The 15,943-nt window shown below is 43.0% G+C and overlaps 1 protein-coding gene across 3 annotated transcripts in view; it reads left to right on the forward strand.

Annotated features, from left to right (window-relative positions):
- Positions 1–15,943, forward strand: part of robo1 (roundabout, axon guidance receptor, homolog 1 (Drosophila)) — a 328,239-nt gene that overhangs the window by 102,522 nt on the left and 209,774 nt on the right. The window contains exon 1 of one of the 3 annotated variants that reach the window (XM_056373311.1): positions 807–1,117. The exons of 1 other annotated variant lie outside the window; for it this stretch is intronic. The gene's annotated coding sequence lies outside the window, so the exon portion shown is untranslated. Of the gene's footprint in view, positions 1–806; positions 1,118–15,943 lie in introns of those variants that run through there. One more of the 3 variants, XM_056373313.1, reaches the window with a different exon arrangement.

A 15,943-nucleotide genomic window follows, 5' to 3' on the forward strand; every position in this document is an offset into this window, starting at 1 on the left:
CGCTGTGCCTGCATGAAGTGGACTGATGTCCAGTTTGTTAAAGGTTTCGAAATGTTGGTGTTTGAATCCTTCCTGCTACAGTCATCCCAGTGCATCAGCTATTAAAATGTTGTGTTTAAGTGCTGCGACTCCGCAGCTGAATTCTGGAACATTTTCCATTAGTTTTAAGTGACTAACATGAGCAATTTGTTTTCACTTTTAAGTGACAAACTCACAGCTGCTCTGCTGGTGGGTGAGTTTACAGCAATCCAGGGACAAAGCATCAAGGTGAGGCTGCAGCTGCTGAATGCCAGGTCCACACAAACCTGTTCTCGGTAATGTGGTTGATGTTTCTCCAGAGGTTAGTTTGCTCTTTTGCTTTTTCACTGAGAAGCTGGCCGTGCAATCTCATAGCTTTAAATAAATTAGTCAGAGATTTATATGCAGCACCAATGACTTGATTTTCTATTAGACAGAGTAGAAAGACAGCCAATTCAGCAAATGAAATCATCTCAGTTCCCACTGTTTCATGGAAGGAATGTTCTAGAAGTGACTGATAGGATCTTGAAATACAGTAGAATAGAAACAGAGGTTTCATCCCACTGTGCATGAATGTTTGGAATCCATTCATTAGTGGACTGAAAACATTTTTCACTGTTGTCATTTGAAAAAGCAATGATTTTAAGAGGCTGCTTGTTTACAGTCTGCTGACAGGCACTGGGGCTGATACCGGTGTCATTAGTTGAACGCAGCTTTAGGACCCGGGGAGGCTGACGCGGCTGCTCCCTGCAGGGGGAAGCATGGACAGATCTGTATGCGCTTGCTCTTCACCGCTGCACTAACTGCACTATACATAACGGCACAGGATAATTCTTTTTTTTTTCCCCAACTGAAGGATAAGCCTTATCAAAGGACTCTGTTTTGTTTTGAGTTGCCAGTGCTGTGTTTCTAGAAAGGAGGATAACCAGCGTCCATTCAAGTCGCTCGATCACTAGTTGTATACGCTCTACATTTCCCCGGGTTTCGTTCTCGGCAACGTGCACAGAGAATAAAAGTTTTACGGAGCCGCTGGTATGGATCACTTCTGCTTTTAAGTGACAAAAAAACCGCACAGCAGCCTTCGCATCATTTTGGAGAGGTAAGTTGGATTTCACTTGTGTGTGCGTGTGTATCTGTGCGTGTGTGTGTGTGTGCGCGCGCAGTTTGGTGAAAAATGTTGCGCGTTGGTCTTTGTGGCGGTGTGGAAGGTTGTTGTATGATTCATATAGGGAAGGCTGCGGTTGTTCTGACTAAAGACACAGCTTACACACACGAGCTCGCAGCGGTCTATGCGTAAAGCACGGTGCCTTTACGCATAGATCCGGAGGAGGCAGACCTCTCGTCCTCATAGCGCACAAGACAAGACATGATACTTCTACAGCTGATCGTATCTGTCACTGAGCAGCCTGCATATCGTGGTGCCGTAAAATCATCAGTTTATTGGCTTTTCCGCAGCTGGTGTAGTGCTGTGTTCAGATTTGACAGGGGTGTGTGTGTGTGTGTGTATGTGTATGTGTGTGTTTGCTGTCAAAGCAGCCTGTTGACAGACTGACTGACGGGACGCGGAGCTGTCCCTGCTCTCCGTGGTGCTGAAAGTTACCCAACTGGCCACATGGCGTGTCCCTTTACAGGAGAAGCAAAGACAGGAATGACGCGACCTGCAGATGTTTCTGAAGACAGACATTTAAGATTTAAAGGCCAAAGGCTGCCAGGGGTTTTTATCTATCAATCTGCTGGGAATGAATGGTGCACGGTTTGTGTTGGAGGGGGCGGAGGGGGGCGGGATGCATGTAACTCAGCCTGTACTGTCTTGCCGCACTGAAAGCAGGATCTCAGCGGGGATTGTACCGGACAGTGAGGGACGATGAATCGATACACAGCGAATGAACACGGAGGGCATTCCAAAAGACTGAGTGTCTTCAATGAACGACCAACATAGTGCTCTTTAATTTACAATGAAGGCACTGAGTGTTACTGTGTGATTAGTCATCATGGTCAAGTTGAAGTAACAGTGTGTTGGTGAAACAATCATCTTTTCAGTGACTTTGCTGCAGTTCCATTCTATGAACTCCTTACACATATTCACGCAACAGTGAAATGATGTGTTTTCTGTTACCCAGAACTTTCCTTTTGCCAACCAAAGTCAATAAGAGGACTTATGTCTTTTACATGTGCTGTCAATAATGCCTGAGGTATAAAGGGCGCTGTGTATTTGTCCCTGCCAGCCACTGTGAGGAGCCTCCTACCTGTGATTGCTCCCATCACTAATCCGCTGCTCAGCACTTCTGAGATTTACACAGGGCTGTGAGGATTTCTGTGGACAGGTGGAGGGTCGTGCACGCATTTGCAGTGGTGGCGCCTCATATTTTCTCTATCCTGCTCACGCTCTGGACTGTGATGTAGTCAGCCCTGTGTGATATTGGGTTAAGTCTTACCGGTCTTGGCAGCATTTGCCACTGTGCTACTTTTGCAGATTGATTCACATTCCCAGAGAACCAAAGAGCCTTTTCTTTTTTTTCTCTTAAATCTTCTTTTTATCTTTTTGCTTTCTACTTCAGTTGCAATGATGGAAAAAGATGGTGGGGATCGTTGGGTTGGATTTTTCCAATCAATGCTTTGCTTCCACTTTATATGGAAGCCCCCATTTCTGCCTGTTTTGCAGGGGAAACTTTGCTTTGCTTCAAATAGGCATTGTGATTTCTGAAGCTTTCACTTAAGACTTTTTTCTTTTTTTTTTTATGTCAAACCATCATTTATTGACAATAATGAGATTAGCTATTCCTAATGCACGGCCCTCTTGGTTTTTAAAATGATTTTATCGGCCTAAAACTCTCCTCCTGCTGTATTACCATAATTCCATTAAGTTAGCAATTATTCTTTTGTGTTTGTTTCCCATTTATTACATTACAAGCAAAATGCTTTTGAAGAATAAAATTTTGCTTCTTTGGCTGTAACCTTATCTCTTCCTTTTCACTGCAGATCTGGTCTACACGTCACTGTCTTAGCATTTTCTTTGTCATGACCACATCCTGAATGTGACATATCACACAGGATCAAAATGGCACTAATTAAGTCCAAAACCAGAGATCAGATACAGCACAAGAATGAATGAGAAATTAGGGGCATATTCATGGAGAATAATAGCCGGAATGAAAATGACTTTATTTGCAGCTTCTTTTTACTTTTGTTTGTGGAGTGAGTGACTTTGCTCACTGTGCACTGCTGGTCACATGTCCCTGGTTGCCAGGGTAAATCTCTCTAATCCAGAGAGGCGGACCAGATATGCCTTCATGGCAAATTTCGGGCTTATCGGCTGACTTGGAATTTTGTGCGTGGCAGCCAAAACAGAACATTAATAGATTTCATCTAACAGGATTAGTGATATTTGGGAATAAGACAGGAGGCATAAAATGAATAAGACATTAATACCCAGTGAGCAAAACCAACAACACTAACTAATGTGTGAATAAAGATTCTTTGAAAGCCACACAGATTTTTTTTTTTTTCATAAATCCCCCAGAGCTGCATTTCAGAATTATGATTATGTTTGCAGTCACATTTCTTGTTTGTGAAAAGACTCATTCTCACTAATTCATATTCGCTGGTCGAGAATATTGAAAGGTGTCTGCAGAATCCTACAAACCTGCACTAGAAATCTGAAATGTTTCTGGTGCAGACAACATTTCCGTTATAGAACCTCCAGCAGAAAAACAACAACCCTTTTGTGAGGTGAAAATGATCGAGGAAGTTACCATCACTCTACTTCATCTTCCTTCCACCCTCAAGATGTGTTAATGCCCCGAGGCTGCTGACGATTGATTTGTGTTTTATTGTTTTTATTTTTCATTCCGACGCCGTACAGAAAATGAAATCACTGTCCTGCAAGGTTGCTTGATTGAAAAGCTGCAGTTCCCGGTCGTCTGTAGCTCATCCCCGCCAAGCCCCGAGGCGTTGGGTCCAACAGCGGGGGGGACCCTGTTCCCTCTGACACCCGACCTCACATGCAAAAGGTCGGGCGATGCTAGCTGTCGGCAGGTCTCATCATTCCCTCATGACACGGCCATTATGGTGCCCTCTGGATGGCATGTCAGTCACCCATGGTGGCAAGTCAATTAGTCATGTCTAGAGGGAGTTAGGGTATGTTTGCTGGTTGGATTTTGTCATCTGCTGGTGGGGGCACACTGGAAGCGGATTACAATTTCTAATTGGCAACGAAGGGCCCAAGCATAATAACTAGCTTTGAATTTTTATTACCATTCAACAATAATTCCTTATGCAAATATTTGAATTATTTCTTTTACATCATGATTATGAGGTCTTGTTTCCACTTTGAATCAATGATTTCCTTTTTTATGCTGATTCGCCATGTGGCAAAGACTCTCAAATGCACTGAGGACTTAAGCAGAATAATATGCTGTGAGTTAAGAATAACTGACTTCTTCATCAACAGCAACAATAACAATAACAACAACAGGGCCAGCAGAAGAGGATGAATGATGCTGAGTAGAAGAGAATGGGAAATAGGACAGATGAGATGCTGATCAAAGGCGTGGATTAAGATATCTTCGGTTGCCTCTCAAGGAGATTCAGTGTTGTGTAAATCAAAGAGACGATCTGCGGCACCACATGGAGATTAATGCTGTTAAGTACCTGGAAGATTGCTCACAAAAGCTCTGTGTGTGTGATTGTGCAGCTAGCAGATCGCTTGTGTCACTCATTTTCAAGCACCTACTCAAATATTTTTCGGTTCAGGCGATGAGAGCTAACAGATATTCCTGCTTACTGGGCCTGCTTGGTTTGTATTTACGGTATGGACATCAACATACTGTCCCCTGTCCTGTCACCGAGGAGGAATTTGCTCTGCCCCCCAAATGTCACTACGATGTACAGCTCCATAACATGTGGAATGGAAGAGATTGAAATTGTAGCTGATGCAGTACTCTGTGATTTGTCTCAGGATAACTGTGCATTTGCTGCTCCACAACTCCCAGTAATATAACCCATATAAATGATGATCTTGATCAGTAGCAGTCGGCACTAAGACGCTCAGTCCCAAGCCTCACTATAACAAATTATTTAAAAAAAAATTCTTTGCTGCTTGCCACTTAGCATTAAATGATAGGGAGGAAGGATATGTATTGGGAGTAAGCCTTTGTGATAGACTGCTGTCCTATCCAGGGGTTTGTGTTGTACACCTGCTGTAAGCTGCTTCATGCCCCTGCATCAGGCGATAAGCTCCTGGCCTGTGAGCCGCCTCAGCATGAACAAGGCTTACTTGCACATAAAAGCTTACAGACAAATGTAAATGACCAGAAAACCATTCTGTGGATGCAAAGAAGCGTTCATTGTTCACTGTCAACCTCAAAATGATTGGCAGCACGGAGAAGATTTTGTATTTATGTCAAAAATCAAATTGTAATTAAAAATTCAATAATGCTAAAAAAAAACAAAAAAACAAAAAAAAAAAAACGGGGGGGTGGGGTAGTTGCTTGTTTTGACATATATTTGGTCAAAATTTTAATCGCCAAAATGATGAAATTTTGGTAAGGTCTCCTTCATTGGTCTTCATAATTGGACTGGTGCAATCAATATCTGCATGGTACAGTTCCCCCTCTAATGTGAGACAAACATAACACTGGGTGCGCAGGAGCGACAAGCAAGTGGGAATCAGTGCTAACGTTAGCAAGCTAAGGTAGCAGCATTAGCCTAGCTTGCAGCCTTCACTTACTGGAATGAATTAACATAAAAGGTTGATGAGTCCGACCATATGTTGACTGTTTTCAAGGGACAATCTCAAATAGTATATAATCTCTAATATGTGTTGTTACAAAAGTGGGGAAAAAAAAAAAACTTTTTCACAGCCTTTACAGGGCTATGATGTCTCCTAGCAACGACAGCTTGCAAATGTCAGTCAATAGTTGCCATCAAAAACACCCACCCAGATGCCTGAAGCGTATACAGTTTTACCCTCTTCTGAAAAATGGAAAAAATATGCACAATTGCTACAGTATTGTTATAGTTTATACTGTCCCACATTATATATATACATTTATTGCCCTTAAAAGGTACCATTACATGCGCACCTTAAAATAGCATGCCAAATATCATAAAAATCCATTTTCAAGCACAGCTTTGTCCCATATCTTGATTTTTTTTTTTTCTCTACCTCCAGCTTGCTGCAACTTCGTCGTGCTGTGATAAACATCTGCAGGCCTATTAGAATCTGGACATCAGTGGCACCCACACAGCACCCAGCGTTTGGCAAGATCTCTGTGGTCTATTATCCTGTGTTTCTTCTTGCCTCAAGGTGCTTTAATATTAAGCAGGTTTTAAAGCCACAAAACAGCTCAGATCCCAGAGGGAGAAACTGAGCTATACTTGGTGTTTTTCATCCCTATGGTTTTGTAAAGTGTCTGATATAAATGATCACTAGCTAACTACTTTACTTATCTTGCACGGGATAAGATTCCCTCAATCTCCTCTCTCTTGACATGTGCTCCACGTTACATGTAACACACATAATATCATGAATAATGTCCCTCTCGTGGTGCAGCACAATGACGAGACTGGATAAGTAAATCCATCAAGAACACAAAAAGGCACGGCAAGGTCACTTCTGCAGTGTGTCGATGCAGGCTTGGATTCGTGATGCCGGCTGTTATTTGCATGCTCTTGTTTGTCTCATTCATTATCTTTAAACATAGTGGCAAAGTTTGTGCATGCTCAGCAGTGGCTCAGTGTTTGATGTCAATACCCAGTTCCAAATGGGATGAGGGAAGAGTACACAGCTGGCTGGTGTTTATTGTCTGTCTGCGTCTCAGATGTCTGCGCTGCTCTAAATTCGTAACAAAGTCAAATGTATGTTGTGTGTGTGTGTGTGTGCACATTCATTTGTGTGGTGTTTTTGTTCAAATCCACTTGCGCGCATGAATGTGAACGGTCGGTCAGCAGCAGTGGGAATGCATGAGCGTCTACCTTTTGTTTTGTCTGTGTTGAGTGTTTGTAGTGTGCCCTGCGAGGTGTATGCAGTTTGTGGGATCAGTGGTAACCCACAACAGAGAGGGCAGGTCATCAGTAAGGAGCACATCATCTTGTCTGGTCTCCCGGCTGAGACAAAGGCAGCAGACGCCCCCTCTGAGGCAGCCGAGAACAAAGCATAAAATGTGCAGCATTGCATTAATGCAGGTAGATAAAAAGACACATAGATTAATCTGTGTAATAGATATAGTGAAATGTTCTCCCTGCTTGTCCACTCAAAATCAATGGCCATTATGTTTCCCGGACTGGTGTGTGAAGAGCCTATTTCTCCTCGTGTGTACACATTCTCTGTGTAATAGTTGCTTTGCTTAATGATGGGCCGGCGTGGCCCCGTGGACATCGTTTGTCCCCTTTAATTACCTGGAGGTAGAGATTGTTATTCATGGTAAGGGACAGGGGAATAGCCCTCTGTACTGCCCCCTTCCCTGAGGCCTACTGCTCCTGAGCATTGATGTGGGAGGATGTGCAGAAAACAGATGCTACCCCATGATTTCTGAGTGTTTGTACTAATGATGAGCTCCACTAGGCTATCTTTCAACCCCTTTAATGATGGTTCAGCCTGATTTAAAGTCTGATTTTATGGATGGAGCAGTGGTTTCCAATCCTGCTCATCACCAAGGGCCATACTGAAGCTCTTTTATACAACGTGACTGTATTTCTTTACTCTGCAGTCCTTATGTGGAGTTCACGGCAGGTCTCGCACTGTTTGCTTTAGAAGCAAAAACCAGTAGTTTTATCCCATTCACTGCAAATTGTGTACGCTCCACACACAACCATCTTCCAAAACATCATTTTGTAGACTGATTTCCTCCCTGCCTGGCGGCCATTGATTGTGTTTCATTTCAGCGCAATGTCAAAATTAACTCGCAGAGACTTGACGGTCTTCTAAGATCAGTAATCAAGTTGAATTGCGAACACTTTGAAAACCCTCTTTGTTGACGCGTTCAAGAATGTGGGGGCTTTTCAGATTTGAGAGTTGGCCGACATTGCTGACAAGCCATGCTGTCCTAAAATCAAACCCTGGAGACAAACGATGAGGATACATCCAATTGTTGAGAGGGTTTAAGAGTATTTTGTCATTTCTAATGTTTAGCAAGTCACTGCTTCAAGTTCAAGTTTAGAAAATGCTTAGAAAATATGTCGAAAAACTCTAGTTACAGATACATTTTCACACAAACATAAGGTAATTAAGGCAACAAAGAAATGAGCTGCATCATCCTTAAAGAGCTTCAAAGAATAGCATATAGTGTGTGTTTGCTTTATTGCCTTTACCTCAGACATCTCAATTATAACACTAAGACACACAAGGACATCACAAATATTAGGGGTTCTTAGCATGGATATTGATATCATTGGCGAGACCAGTAGGTTTTCCTTCCTCCTGTGTCCTGTGTGTGACTGTCTGTCCTGCCAGTATTTAAGTGTAGGACGGGATGTGTCCCGGAGGCTGGCTCTAATTCCCAGCAGTGTCCATCAGACCCCTGTCCCTCGAAGCTCTGACAGAAGGAGCTATTATTTTCTCATCGCCTTGGTGGCCTGCGTCCCCCGGGAGAGGCTTCACCACGTGACTGACAGCTCCGTAAACACAGGCAGCCCCAGGGTGACTGAGTGAGAGCTCACCGCAGTGACGCCCTTGTCCTGCACCCCCCCACCCCCACCCCACCACCACCCCTCACCCGACCAGACTTTTCATCTCCGTGTCTCTCCGCTGTGACCTGGTCCACTCTCCAACCTCCACACGTTACCTTCACCTGGCACCCAGGGTCAGAAGTCACCTGTGCTGAAGTGAGGTTATTTCTAACCTTGCTGCACCTTGCCACCCAGCTGACCAGAAAACAACACCCCCCCTCCCAACACGCTGACACTTTTGTCATCCATTATGTCCAGAGCCAAACCTCTTTTTTTCTCCTTGTGATATTTTCAATATTTTTAGATGCACTCTATTAGTTCCTTTAATGCAGTATGATAACAACATAGCAGAGATTGCAGGGGCTGCCCCGTCCCTTCTGTGTGTGTGTGTGTGTGTGTGTGTGTGTGTGTGTGTGTGTGTGTGTGTGTGTGTGTGTGTGTGTGTGTGTGTGTGTGTGTGTGTGTGTGTGTGTGTGTGTGTGTGTGTGTGTGTGTGTGTGTGTCAGTAGGTCTAACTCCAGCGTAACTAAGACAGATGACTGTGTCAAGGTTGTTTCCCCACAGGGCTGGCAGAGTAGTTCTCCTCCCAAGCTGCTCTGCTTCCTCCACTTCGCGGGCTTCGTCGGGCCACGCTGCTTATTGTAATGACCTAATGTAGATTCAGGATCAGCAGCCAGGGGCATCCATCTACATCAGGGTGTAGGAGACAGGAATACCCTCTTGATTCTGTCTGCTAGTTTGTGTGTCTGTGTTTGTCTGTGTGTACATGCATGTGGTCCTTTACGTTTGTTTTGTTGGTGGGGGGGGGCGACGACAAAAAAACAACAAAAATGACATGAAAAAATGAAAAGAAATTGAGACGCAGGATAGAGTTCACACATGATATGTTACATATCAAGATTCCTGGTGGGTGTTTTATCTTTTATGTAGGGTTTCCTCTTTTACAGAAAAATATTAATGGGCACAAGCCGGGCAGTCAATGTGATTTCTATTGATGTAGAAGAGTGAGGTGCTTTCTTAACACAGCGCTCCCTGACGATTGTAGTTCTTAGTCATTCAGTTTGTTATCGAGCCAATTTTTCAGTTTCTTACTGTTTTATCTGGTGACCAAAAGGACTTGTGTGATGAAGTGATATATTCACCTTGGTAATAAAGCGTCTGGAAAGCAACCAGACATGGACTACTAAAATCTCATCGGTAAATGCACCCTGGCTTTATACATCTTAGTGCTTAACTTGTCACTCAGAGTGTAAATTACAGTTGTTCTTGGCATTATCTATAGTTCTTGACTGGCTTGAATGCTTGCAAAGGCTAACTACAAATTCCTGTCCACTTCCACCTGTAGGAAATTCTAAATATTCATTGAGTTGTTTGTAAGTTGTCCCACAGTGCTTTTCTAGGTAAATGCAAACATGACAAAAAATTGTTGATCTTATTGTAATGTACTCACAGAACCCTTTTGTGATAAGTAATGTCTGCATTTTCTATCTTTGGTTACCATAAATGACACAATGCAGTTATGAGCTTTTTCATTACTGGTTAAGTTTCCACCTGCGTTATACTTCTCTTGTTTTGGTCGGCTAACGTTTTATTGTATCCATAGGGGTTCTAATTGTATTAAAGGACCATTTCATTTGCATAAAAAACAGCTTATGTTCAGACATTGAGTATTCCTGAAACCAATTGTAATGTAAGCATATAAACACTCACTCAATCAGCTAATGTCTTTTAGCTATGTTAGCTCCTACTGCGAGCAATCCAACGAGATAGCGGACTTATTTCCCAGAGATCTGCAGACCTCAGTGCATTTCTGTGCTAATGATGATGATGATGATGCTTTTTGCATCACCTGATGGTCAGCAGAGAAACCATAATGATTTTCAACCATATTTAATTGAATTATATGGATTAAATATTATGTATGAGTTGAAAATTGGCAAAGTAGCCTCTTAAAATAATTTACACTGAAAAGCAACATTTATCAGCCTTATCGATCCATCACATTTGTTTCCATTTCCCACCCATTTAGCCATGTTGGAGCCTGTTTTTTTTTTACCTCTCATAATCTCAAAGCACTAGGCTGCACGGTGGTGCAGTGGTTAGCGCTGTCGCCTCACAGCAAGAAGGTTCCGGGTTCGAGTCCCTGCTCGGCCGTGGGCTCTTTCTGTGTGGAGTTTGCATGTTCTCCCCGTGCAAGTGTGGGTTCTCTCCGGGTACTCCGGCTTCCTCCCACAGTCCAAAGACATGCAAAATGGGGACTAGGCTAATTGGATACTCTAAATTGACCATAGGTGTGGCTGTGAGTGTGAATGGTTGTCTGTCTCTATGTGTTTGCCCTGCGATGGACTGGCGACCTGTCCAGGGTGTACCCTGCCTCTCGCCCGAAAAGATGCTGGGATAGGCTCCAGCCCCCCCGCGACCCTAGTAGAGGATAAGCGGTAGAAAATGAATGAATGAATGAACCTCTCAGTACTCAGTAAAGCTTTTAAGAATGAATCAAGTTGATCTAATGATAGAGGAGCATCTTTACCTCGAGCGTCGCCATGATGCCAGTGTGTCATTGGAATAGAAGAGGCAGATGTTGTTACAGTCAATGAAGATACAGTACAGTATATTTCGGGTATTGTTAAGTATTGGCCTTTAAGAAGGTTTAATAAATAAGCACAACCATGGGCTTTCCCAATTTCACTGTTGGGAAATGAGCCTGATGTTTTAACAGGTTAAACTGATTGTTTACAGCAGTATTATATATCTATATCTGTATCACTTGTCTTTCTCTTATATCTTTTCTTCCTCTATGTAGCTACTACATGTTTCGCTTGTGTTTCCCTGTTGTGATTTTACATGTTTGTTTGTTGTTTTACTTAATGGATGATTTAGTATCTGGCCAAGGGACAACATGTCAAGATAATTTGGCTTTCACTGGCACATGCACATCAGTGTTGGCTAATGTGCATTGTTCATGTAGAAGATAAAAATGAATAAATCACTCTATTAGGAGTCGGGCCATAAAACACAAAGACATGAACTCTCAGCTTCTTGTCTCTCACCTATTGCCCTCCTTCCTGAGCCACCTTCTGGCACCTGTCCTTATGTTACAAGGAGAAGGCCGTAGTGTCTTGAATGAAGAGTTTGAGATTTTACTTCAGATGTGCTAGTAGGCAGTCTGGACAGAGCCAGGTTCGCTGTATCCTCCCGTTTTCAGTCTTTATGCTAACCTGAGCTAACCAGCTCCTGGCTGTAGCTTCATACTAGGTGCACAGATGTGAGAGTGGTAACAATCTCCTCACCGAACTCTCAGAAAGAAAGAGAATAAACTTCTTTCCCAAAATGTGACACTATTCCTTTAAGTGTAAAAACAGAAAAGTGAAAAGTTCTTCAACTTCGAAATCCCATAATTCTCTCTTGACATTTTATTAGTGGAGGCAGTTTTTCTTTGTTCTTTCGACGTCTCTGCCCTCATATGCCCTTAAATTATAAAACGCAGTGGAGATGTCAGTGTGTGTGCAGGCATGCGTGCATGTGTGTGTTTTAGTACAGTGTGGGTGTGTTCTGTTCTTTAGAGGATGAGACTCGAGGTAACAAGGGTAACATCTCAGGAGGCTCTGTAGTCTGCTCTCTGATTTATACCCAGATCCTGACAACAAATTAACGCTGGAGCTTTTCTTTCAGATACACCCCCCCCCCCCCCCCCCCGCCCCACCTCCATTAATAACAAAGCTGGACCCATAGCCGTGCAATACTGTAATGAGCCACTTTATGTTAATGCAGCTTCGCAGAGTATGTGAGTGCAAAGTTAATTCTATGAAGTGTGAAAGTCCTCTTCGATGAATGAATATTCAGCTCAGCATTCTTTCTGTTTGCCCGCCACAGTCAAAGCTAAATACAGAGGGAGGAATCTGAAAATGCCTTTTTTGTCAGCCCTCTGTAAACAAACACTAAGGAGGAGCCGTTCGGATGACAGCCTCTGTAACTGCCAATTTCACTTGGCTGCTAGTATCATTTCACGCAACACACACAGGAAGGGTTGGAGGAGGAAGAAGATATTTTGGCGAAAGAACAAGAGTGTTGTAGGAGGAGAGTTACCTTGAACTCATTCACATATACAGATGCTCGTGGAAAAAACTCAGAAAAACACACTTCGACCCTCGGCTTTAATTGGCTGAGGGAAAAGGAGGCCGTGATCCCTGTCTATCAATGTGTGAATACACTAATTAACTAGAACCTTGGAGTATTGTAATCTCTGGATTTTGGGGTATCATAATGTATTAACTTTAATTAAGCTTGTGTGCTATGCGAGCTAATTAGATGAATGTGCTTATTTGTAATCTGGATAATATGAATACATTTTACACAAGCTCAAATCAGTCAGTCTTGCTAATTACAGTATGTGTGATAGCTCTAATTGGTGATTGTGTGTCTGCCTGTGAATGATGCACTGTAGCTGCTGCTGCTATCTGTGCGCCTGGCTTAGGCTAATGTGATGAAATCCTCATGGAGAGATGATGTGCTCTGCTGAAGGCTGACAGTCCCGAGGAGAAGGGCTCACCGTGTCGGGGGCTTGTTGAACCACATACATGTTCGGGACCACTGCTCCTGTCTGTCAGCGCTCAGATAGTACAAACCCACTGTGTTCTCATTATCTACCTGAGTTTTTTTTTTTTTTTTCTTTCTTTGGTTCCTGCTCTCTGGCGATCGTTGCAGCTGCAGCTGTTTATCCATGTATAGTTTTCATGTCTCATATCACACATTTGATCTTTGTCTGCTGTTTTCTCGAGCATGAAAGTTTACCACTTTGAGTTTTAAGGGCCAGTGGTTTGAATGTTGCAAGGGGAAAGAAGAACTACACCACTTTCACATCTGTGATCTAGTCCATCTCCTCACATGGACAGTATCACTTGGATTTTTTGACACGAAGAACGTATATTGCTGATGTTTTTAAATTTAAGTGAAAGATAAAAAATTAGGGGTAAAAAAGTAAAAAATTCTTTACTTTTACTCGTACTAGTAAACTTTACTTAAGATTCACATTAAGAAAATAGAACTTCAGAGTTTTCTTAAGTAGGTTAAAGGGGTATTCCATTTAGTATTACACTTCCCTAAAGATGGAGCACTCGCAAGAGACACATTTAAAAAGGAATAGTCAAATTTGAGGAGGCAGAGGCTATATAGAGGATATATTGTGACCCTTTTAGTTCCTATATGAGTTAAGCTTCAAGAGCTCTGATGCTTCCCATACTGCAACTCAAAGGCATCTTTCATTGGACCCCCCACCCCACCCCAACCTAATGTTTGTAACACTGGCTTTTTGTCAAAGATTCGGTGTCTCCAAGCCCCAGCCCAGATGACCCTGATGACATCAAAAAGCCTTATGACATCATCAGGGTCATTTTCTCAGACTTGACAAAGCTCCTCCACAGCCACAGAAGATATTATGTTGTGCAGCTGCTGTCACATGCTGAATAGTGCTCCTCCAGACAAGTAAACCAATTGGTGGACTTCCCTTAGGTTGGCTTTTGGAAGCAGTCACTGGAATTCTCAACAGTTTGATCAATATAGGCCCAAAGCTGTAGCACATTACAGTGTTGTATTATAGCTGAGTTCGTTGTGCTGTATAGTAGAGTAAAGGATCTTTTGTACTACCTCTGTTTGCAGAATTAGCTCTCATACATCACACTGCGGACAGCCAGGTTAACCTAGATAAATGATGAGATATAATTCAGTACACAGACAATAAAGAGTCTGTCAGATTATAAATGAGCAGGAGAACATGTATTCTGAAGGAGAAAATGCGCCCGTGGCCCAGTTTGAAACAGGCGCCTGCAGTCATGTCGTCGGTCTGTCTGTGTGTTTCTGTATTTTGTTTATTCAGCTGGAGGCGTTCTCTGACAGCTGCCCAAATCGGCTGCTCAAAGTTAGAAATCGTTTCAAGTCAATAACAGTCTTACACAACTTCGAGTGTGACACCTCTCGCAACGCCAGGGAACTGCCGGCTGCTATCAAACATCACGCTGAATAGATGAACAAGCAAAAACAAGCTGTTACCATCAACACTGTACACAGACAGTAAATGCAGCGGATGCCCTGACGTTATAGTTTGTCACATAAGCCCCTCTGGAAGCCTTAGCTATTTATAAGTTATTACAGAGAGCAGGTTGAAATTCATAAGGGCATATTGGAGGCAGAGGGAGATTGCCAGCCGCTGTCACTTACAGTGAATGAAACCTCCGCTGCTCCTGTCCTCCAGAAAGTACATCTGAAACACACTATTAACTTTCCCATTGCTGATGTCACTTTTTATTGCTCTATGGTTTCAGGTCTCTTCAGAGTTGGCAGGCGCCGCTGCGCTGCTTTCCAAAGCCAGATAGATGCTTGTGTCAAAGCGGAGAAATACAGTAATGATGGAGATATTATTCTGAGGATTTAATTTGCCAGAGTGGGTTGGTAAAGTGCACCTTCATGGTGATTAATGCAAAAAGGTTGCTGTGCTGTTTTTGTGTAAGGGGGGGGGGTCCTCCTGTGTCTAGCTGGTGTATAGAAATTCAGTGTTTTTTTGTTTTTTTTATGAACACACATTTTTCAGCCCCACGTGTATTATGACAACATGCAAATTTGAACACCTTAGCTGCGCTTGTATGTCGAAGAATTCACAGTTGGAAGTGGGTTACAATCTATGTTCATCAGCCTTGAAATGAAATGTGAGGGTCGGATAATAGTTAGACCACCCAAGTCCAGTTGTGATCAGCTTTATCCGTAAACTTTCAAACCTATTTCCCTCCAGCGTGTTTCTTGGCCTGCTCCACGGTGGCTGTGACCCATTTTAAAGCTCAGTGTGTTAGAAAAGAGGTCAATGGCGTATCTATATGCAGGAACAAGGAAGGTGGTACCTTGAGAACGAAAGAGCACACAAGTCTTGGAAAATACCCACAGCTCAGCTCTCCCTCCAGCTGATGGTGGAGGTGCGACTGAGTAATGAGATGGAGCAGTTTATAGGATGAGGTTCATCACTTAAAGCCACGCGCACGGATATATTGGTTTATGTCAGATAATCTGGTTAAGGGAGATTCATTACAACTATTATTAATGAGATATTATTAATGACAAGAGATGTCAGATCGCACCGTGAGGGCTTACACCAGCCGCCAAGGGACGCCGGCGTTGCTTTGCATATGGCAAAGGGTAAAAACGTGTTCTGCTTTTGTGCGGGCCACAATTGTGAGTGGCATTTGAACATGCGCTTGCCGCATTGTGCACGTGT

This window comes from Seriola aureovittata, chromosome 4, assembly GCF_021018895.1.
Source record: "Seriola aureovittata isolate HTS-2021-v1 ecotype China chromosome 4, ASM2101889v1, whole genome shotgun sequence".
NCBI classification, from domain to species: Eukaryota; Metazoa; Chordata; class Actinopteri; order Carangiformes; family Carangidae; genus Seriola; species Seriola aureovittata.